The sequence below is a fragment of the Capsicum annuum genome, chromosome 1 (genome assembly GCF_002878395.1).
Source record: "Capsicum annuum cultivar UCD-10X-F1 chromosome 1, UCD10Xv1.1, whole genome shotgun sequence".
Lineage (NCBI taxonomy): Eukaryota > Viridiplantae > Streptophyta > Magnoliopsida > Solanales > Solanaceae > Capsicum > Capsicum annuum.
Genome location: NC_061111.1, coordinates 77,424,707 through 77,433,349, shown reverse-complemented (window position 1 = coordinate 77,433,349; position 8,643 = coordinate 77,424,707).

Sequence of the window (8,643 nt, the reverse complement as noted above, 5' to 3'; positions counted from 1 at the left end):
TATGGCGGGGTGTGTCCCGACCTTAGTTAAACTCTGTGTATTATTTAGAGGCTTTGTAGACCTAATGTACAGTCAAGGTGGTGTTTTGTTAATAGACATGATGGATCCAATGACCAAGTATTGTATATACATATATATGTGTGCTCGAGCTTATACAGATGATTATTTCCTTTTATATGCAACATGATGCTGTCCGAATTTCGAGTTGTCATAGAGGTATGCATGGAAAGTAGAAGGTTATGAGCTGGTTCTCCCGAGCCTCCTCGGTTATGGGTACCAGTCCACCCCAGTAGGATTTGAGGCATGACAAAATTGGTATCAGAGAAGCTCATCCTAGTGGTCTACAAAGCTGTGTCTATGTAGAGTCTTGTTTATCGGTGTGTCGTGCACCGCATCTATAAATAGGAGGCTATGGATATTTAGGAATTATCTCTTTTCTTCATGTCTGAGATCGTGCGATAGAGCCTATACAAATATGAAGCCATAGTTGACCACTGAATCCATTTATTTCTCTTATTATATTAATGATGTCGGTTACCAGAAGCAAAAATATCAGTAAGAAAGTAGATGTGGCTGCCGGAGAGGAGACTAGTAAGTCACCCACTGTACCAGCTAATCAAAGTGAGGCTCCAGCTGAACATGCATCAAAAACTTCTTCCACTCTGAAAGAAATAAGGGGGAGAAGAACTATATCCCCAGAGCCACCTATTAATACTGCTGATCAAGATCTTAAAAATGCAGTGCAACTTTTGACTCGTATAGTTGCTGGGCAAGCTCAAGGGAAAGCCATTCCTACCACGGGTCCTATTGGTACAGATAGGGTGGATAGCTTTCGAACATAGGATTTTCTTAAGATGGATCCTCCCACTTTTATTGGATCAAATCTTAATGAGGACCCACAGGACTTTATTGATCAAATTCAAAGGGCCTAAGATGTTATGCATGTAACGAGTAGAGAGACAGTGGAGTTAACGGCGTATAGATTCAAAGGGGAGGCTATACATTGGTACGAGGACTGGAAACGATCTAGGGGTATTGATGCACCCGCAGCTTTTATGGATTTGATGAATAGGGTATTTAAGCCATTCCTGGATGTATTTGTGATAGTTTTTATAGATGATATTCTAGTTTATTCTAGATCAGAAGAGGACCATGCCAATCACTCATGACAGGTATTGCAGACTCTTCATGATTGTAAGCTTTATGTAAAGTTCTCTAAATGTGAGTTTTGGTTAAAGTCAATGGCATTTTTGGGTCATATTGTATCTCGTGAAGGGATAAAGATTGATGCTCAAAAGATAGAAGATGTGAAGAACTGGCCAAGGCCCACAATGCCTACGAAGATTCATAGTTTTCTCAGGTTAGCCGGTTATTATAAAAGGTTTTTTGAAGGATTTTCTTCCATTTTAGCACCCTTAACCAAGCTAACCCATAAAGCATCCAAATTCCAATGGAATGATGCCTGTGAGAAGAGTTTTCAAGATTTAAAGAACAAGTTGATTTCTACACTCGTGTTGGTACTTCCAAAAGGCACCGAAGGGTATACAGTGTATTTTGGTGCTTCCAGAATTGGTTTAGGATATGTATTGATGCAGCAGGATAAGGTAATAGCATATGCTTCTAGACAATTGCGGTCATATGAGAAAAATTATCCTACACACGATCTTGAGCTGGCAGCAGTTATTTTTGCTTTAAAGATATGGCGCCACTACTTATATAGGGTTCATGTTGATATATATACTGACCATAAGAGCTTGCAATATATTTTTAATCAGAAGGATCTAAATTTAAGGCAGTAGAGATGGCTTGAACTATTAAAGGACTACGATGTTGATATCTTGTACCATCCAGGGAAAGCAAATGTGGTAGCTGATGTGTTAAGTCGTAAGGCTATGATGGCGCCTATAGAAAGGCAAGGGATGATTAAAGATCTTCACCAGTTATCTAGTTTGGGAGTTCTCCTTCTTGAAACTCCAGATAAAGAGCTTATCGTACATAATACTGCGGAATCTTCATTAGTAGCTGAAGTGAAAAAGAAGCAATATGCAGATCCTATTTTATTCCAGCTTAAGGAGAACGTTCAGAGTGGTGCGACCAAGGCATTTGAGCTTACGTGAGAAGGAGTACTTCAGTACCAAAACTGATTGTGTGTGTCGGATGTAAACGGGCTAAGAAAGAAGATTATGACAGAGGCACATTGTTCAACGTATTCCATTCATCCAGGATCAACCAAAATATATCAAGATTTGAAAGATATGTATTGGTGGAGTGACATGAAGAAGAGCATTGCAGAATTTATAGCTGAATGTCCAAATTGTCAAAGAGTTAAAGTTGAGCACTAAAAACCCAGAGGTTATATGCAATGCATTGATCTTCCAAGCTAGAAGTGGGACATGATCAACATGGATTTCATTATTGGTTTGCCTCGTACATCCCGGAAGTTTGATTCTATATGGGTGATTCTTGATAGGCTTACCAAATCCGCATATTTCCTACCAGTTAGGACCACTTATACAGTTAAAGAGTATGAAAGTTGTACATTAAAGAGATAGTTCGATTACATGGAGTGCCAATCTCTATTATATCAGATCGGGGAACCCAATTTACCGCAAACTTTTGGAAGTCTTTTCAGAGGTGTTTGGGAACACAAGTGAAGTTGAGTACAGCTTTTCACCCTCAAACAGATAGACAAGCAGAACGTACCATCCAAACACTTGAAGATATGCTATGAGCTTGTGTAATAGATTTTAAGGACAACTGGGATGATCATTTACCTCTTATTGAGTTTGCCTACAATAATAGCTATCATTCAAGTATCAAAATGGCACCATATGAAGCTTTATATGGAAGGAAGTGTAGATCACCAATAGGATGGTTCGAAGTGGGTGAAACTCTTTTGTTTGGACCGAATCTTATTTATCAAGCCATAGAAAAGGTAAAGTAATTTAGCAACGACTGAAAACAGCCCAAAGTCAACACAAGTCATATGTGGATAGTAGAAGAAGAGGGCTAGAGTTTTCTATAGGTGATTGGGTATTTTTGAAGGTATCACCAATGAAAGGGGTAATGAGATTTGGCAAAAAAGGGAAGTTAAGTTCACATTATATAGGCCCGTATAAGATCACTAGAAGGTTTGGACAAGTTGCATATGAATTAGAGACACCCCAAGAGCTCTCATCAGTAAATCCGGTATTTCATGTGTCAATGCTTCGCAAGTGCATCAGAGATCCATCACATATCACTTCTACTGAGGATGTGCAAGTTGTGGAAGATCTACTTATGAGGAAGTACCTAGTGCTATTCTAGATCGCCAGGTTAAGAAGATGAGAAATAAAGAGATAGCATCTGTGAAAGTACGTTGGAGCAATCGTTAAAGGGAAGAGATTACATGGGAAGCTGAGGAAGAAATGAAATCTAAGTACCCTCATTTGTTCAAAGATGAAGAGGAAGTTCAAAAAACGAAGTTAGAACATTAACAAGTAAGTTTTTTTTATATATATGCATAGTATTTATGTGATGATATGAATATAAATGATGGACTTGAACTTGTTTCGGTTGAATAACTATGCTAACATTCGAGGACGAATGTCCTAAAGGGGGGAACGATGTAGCACCCCATATTCAAGTACGTGTATTGGCGTATTCAAGTACGTGTATTGGTCTTATTTATATGGAATTAATTATTTATTTTATTTATACCAGAATTTGCCCGTCGATGGATTTCTACGAAGGTTATTGAATAAGATTTCCAACGATATAAGGATTTCCAAAAACGGATAGGTTTTGGATATAATCGAGCACGTTCAAAACTATAAAATGGTGGCTGGGATATTTGGGAATAGTAAATGTGCAGGAAATTTCCTGCATACAAACTACTGAGGCCGGCCAAATTTTTGGGTCAACTTCGAATGATCATAACTCCCTTAATATAATGAAATGGGAGAGATGCGACCTATGAAAATAAAGACCATTGAGTCTTATTTCTAATGCAATTGGTTTCATCCAAATCCAACATCTGAGTAAGGAGTTATACTCGTTTTACTTCAGTCTATCAAAATAGATTTTTAGGGTCAACTTCAAACGATCATAACTCCTTGTAAAGGACGAACTGGGTGGCCTACTTTATATTAAATGAAATCTCTTTGAATTATCCTTCCAACGATACCAATTTCACCTAAATCCAATATTGGAGTAAAGAGTTATGGTCGATCTACTTTAGCTTACCAAAACAGTCCACCAAAGGACAGATTTGACATTATTTAAATTTTAAAGGCATTTTGGTCATTTCCTATTATATTATGGAAGGGAATATGTGTATATATACATGTATATGAGTTCAAAAACCCATTTTCATCATCAATCATTGAGAAAGAACAAACCCTAGCCAAATTTGACCTTTAAATTACTTTTGATTCAACCGTAGAAATTCTAAAGTAATCTGATAACTGTGTTTGTCATCTCGAGAGCTTCGAACGACACCTATTATTTGTGCAAACAGGATTGCATAATCAAGAGGTGAATTCTAAGGTATGAATATTGTTTTCCTTTGTTCTTTTCCATATGTATATGTGTGATAAAGGATTATATGTATTGGATGTTATTGAAAGGTGATGGAAATAGGGTTATGGACTATTTGGCATGGTTTGGTTGTATCGAATTATGGAAGGTGGATATGGTAATTGAGTTATGGAAGGTGGATATGGTGATATACTATTGAATTGATGATTATTTATGTCTATGGATCAATTTGGTTTAATGGATTGGTTGGAAGGATAAATGAATCCAAACTTGATATTGGAGGATGTTGTATGAATATGCATGGCATGTGAATGTAATTGGAGTATAAGAGGGTTAAGGTGACACCCTTTATGGTGTAATTAAGGCTTACTACTTAACCACTAGTTTGGTGAATTCAAATAATTGAATTGTGACATTTGGTTGCTAATACTAGATTGCTATTTATGTTCATTGTAGATAAGTAACCCGAAAAGACGGGAAGTCCATTTGGGACTAGTATTGAAGGTTGACAGTCAGGTATGTAAAGCATACTCTATACCATATCTTTGGCATGAAAGTGAACAATTGTTCTATTAAGAAAGTTTCCAAAGTTATTCAATAACATGTGACCTATAATGGTTTTGTATGATGTCTTACATTACCAATGAACTTATTTCCACCCTACAAGATGTCAAGACATTCCCATACTTACTTGTTTTCCAAATCTTACATGTTTATTGCACTAATGAATGTCAGAAGGTATCTGGTTACTCAAACAAGATCCATGTGCAATTAATGACTCCAAAATATTTCATTGATATACCAATAAGTTCCTACTTCATTGTTATGGCATTGATGACTCCAAAACACTTCATTGATGTGCCAATGAGTTCTTACTTCATTGTTATTGCATTGATGGTCTATTTATATCACATCCCATACTAGATGAGGTGGACAAAACTATAGGAAGACATACTATAAAAACAAACTAGATGAGAAAATGAATCACTAAACAAATGGAATCACTGATAAAAAGCTATAGCTATAATACCAACAAATTAGCCAAATTGATGCGGATGACATGTGAACCTATGAATACATATGACTACTTTACAATGTATACAAATCCTCTAATGGAATCCATGACTATAAAACCATCAAAATATATATGATAAAGACTCGGTAAGGCCCCGAATAAACTTGGAGCTCACCAACAACCGTGAGTATCCTGTGTTCTATTGGGGAAATGTACTCGTTAAAGACCTGTGCCTGCAACATAGGACGCTGGTCCCGTAAGGGACGTCAGTACGAAGTAATGTACTGAATATGTAAGGCATGAGATAACCATAAGTGAAATAAGAAATTAATGAAACTCGGGGTCAATATATATAAACATATAAATAAGGATGAACGAACCACCTTTACTTACACTTGTGGAAGACTGTATATTACATGTTTTTCTTTACTTTAATCTTCTTTGCTTTATAATATTTGTAAGCCATGTGATACATATGATCAGCTGATCAGTGGTAAAAGAGGATGACCCATGCTAGGTATTATACCCTTGGGATACGTTCCCCATCAATACATAAATCGGGATTGACCCATGCTAGGCTTACCTGTCACCCCTGGGATACCACCCGATAATGGGATCGACCCATGCTAGGTGTTTCTTCCACCCCTGGGATACCACCCATAAATCAATAAATTGAGATCGACCCATGCTAGGCTCTCGCCCCTAAGATACCACTCACACATAAGTATATTTACTTTACATCACTTCTTTAATGTTTTAGATTGTTATTTTGGTGGTCATAACATTATTAAGCTTTAGAGCTATGATAAGGGTAATACTTTGGAACTTATATGATATAGGAAATAAGGGTAATACTTTGGAACTTATATGATACCATGAGCCTCACAGGGCATAAAACATATCCACTAATAAATAAGCCAAGAAGGTATGTGACAAGTGAGAAGATGATGACCCATAACAAATAAGCTAGTAAGGTGTATAACTAGTAAGCAAGTGACATTACATAGCATATATGGATTGTGGCAGATTCTAGTGATCTTACCTAGCATATAGCAATTAGGGCAGATTTAAGTGTAGAAATTTAGACGTTTCAAATGGGGAAATACGTGCATAGCAAGTTGAGATACGTAACTCCTCGACTAAAGAGGTTTGGACTGTACAATAAATATTTATTAGGTAATAACAAATAGAAGGATACGTGAGAATGGGTACTATTGAAGCATGTGGTCAGATTCTAATTAGGAACAAATGTATATCCCACATAAGGACATATAAACTATACACTAAATAGGTAAAGACTCTATAAGGTCACCTTATGCCCAAATACGATGGGAATGATATTCGAAAAAAGAACATATGTAGCCAAAAGAAGTATACGATCAATTAAAGAAATTTTGGACAGATTGTAATCCAACATGTGACACTCTTTAACTTGTATAATCTTGGATCTTATTGACTCATATAAGAGAGACATGTGACACTTTGACAAACTTTTAGACCATGGGCAGTAAATAAAAGGTCGATTAACTATAGTAAGGTTGGTACACCATCACAATGTATCTTTTAACATAAAACATCATCTACAAAGCTCACTTTATTGGTACACGAGTATATCACACCATGCCAAAGAATATGAACTAGAATAACCTTACATACCTCGTTGTGCAACCTGATTATTACAATGAATTAGACTTCTTTCCTTGAAGGTGTTAATCTATAATATAAGCATATAAAGGAGCTAATATTAGCAACGAATCACAACTTAACCCTTATAAAATAGTAGCTAAACACTTGACGGGCAGTAAGACTATTCAGCCCCTCAAACACTTGCTGTATCACCACACCCTCCTTCTATACTTTAATACAACTCCACTTCACCATTCCATAAGGTTATCCACTGCCTCCAACAACAACAACACCTATAGACATCACCTAAACAGTCCCAAAATCCTTCAACACAATATAAGATATTGAACTCACGACTTCCGATCACCGTCTCGTAAGTTCTTAACAACAGCATATATAAAATTCTCCATCAAGGCCTATACAAAAGGAGGGGTAAATCGGGGCAGTAACCTTACCTTTATTTCTGAAATTTGCTTTCTTAAAGTGCACTCCATCAAGACGCTAAGTTTCCCTTCAAGGTGAACCAAATACTATTGGGAAATAAGTGATGAAAGTTCTCTCTTATCGGGTTGTATCCCAGGGGCATAAGCCTATCATGGGTCGATCCCTATTTATGTGTTTATGGGTGGTATCCCAGGGGCATAAGCCTATCATGGGTCGATCCCAATTGATATGTATTGGAGGCAGCCTTTCACAGTACAGTAAAGTAATGATTAAAAAAATGATAAGAACGAAGGTAAAGTGATCGAATAAATACAATGTACAGGTTGTCACAAGTTCTAGTAAGTCTGGTCCACTCCTATTACGATTTATTCACTTGTTTCTGATTTTTATTGAGCTCCTATATCATATGTGATTATCTATAGATTTACATACTCAGTACATATTTCGTACTAATGTCCCCAATGGAAGACCTACATTTTATGCTGCAGGGACAGGTACCTCAGCTCATACACCGCACAAGTAGGAGCTAGGATATTCAGCTGCTTTTGGTGAGCTCCAGTTTGCTTTGGGGCTTTTCGTGTCATATCCAGTCATTTTTGGTATTGTATAGAAGTTAGTTATATGGCGGGGTGTGTCCTACCTTAGTTAAACTCTGTGTATCGTCTAGAGGCTTTATATACCTAATGCACAGTCAAGGTGGTGTTTTGTTAATAGACGTGATGGCTCCAACAGCCAAGTATTATATATACATATATATGTATGCTCGAGCTTATACAGGTGATTATTTCCTTTTATATGCGACAGGATGCTGTCTGAATTTTGAGTTGTCATAGAGGTATGTATGGGAAGTATAAGGTTATGAGCTGGTTCTCTCGGGCCTCCTCGGTTATGGGTGCCAGTCCGCCCCAATAGGATTTGAGTGAAGGATACAAATACGGAGACACCAACTCTTCAAACTATCCAGTGGTAAATGAATTTCCCGATGTATTTTTTGAAGATCTTCCAGGTTTACCTCCAGAACGAGAAGTGGAGTTTGGTAT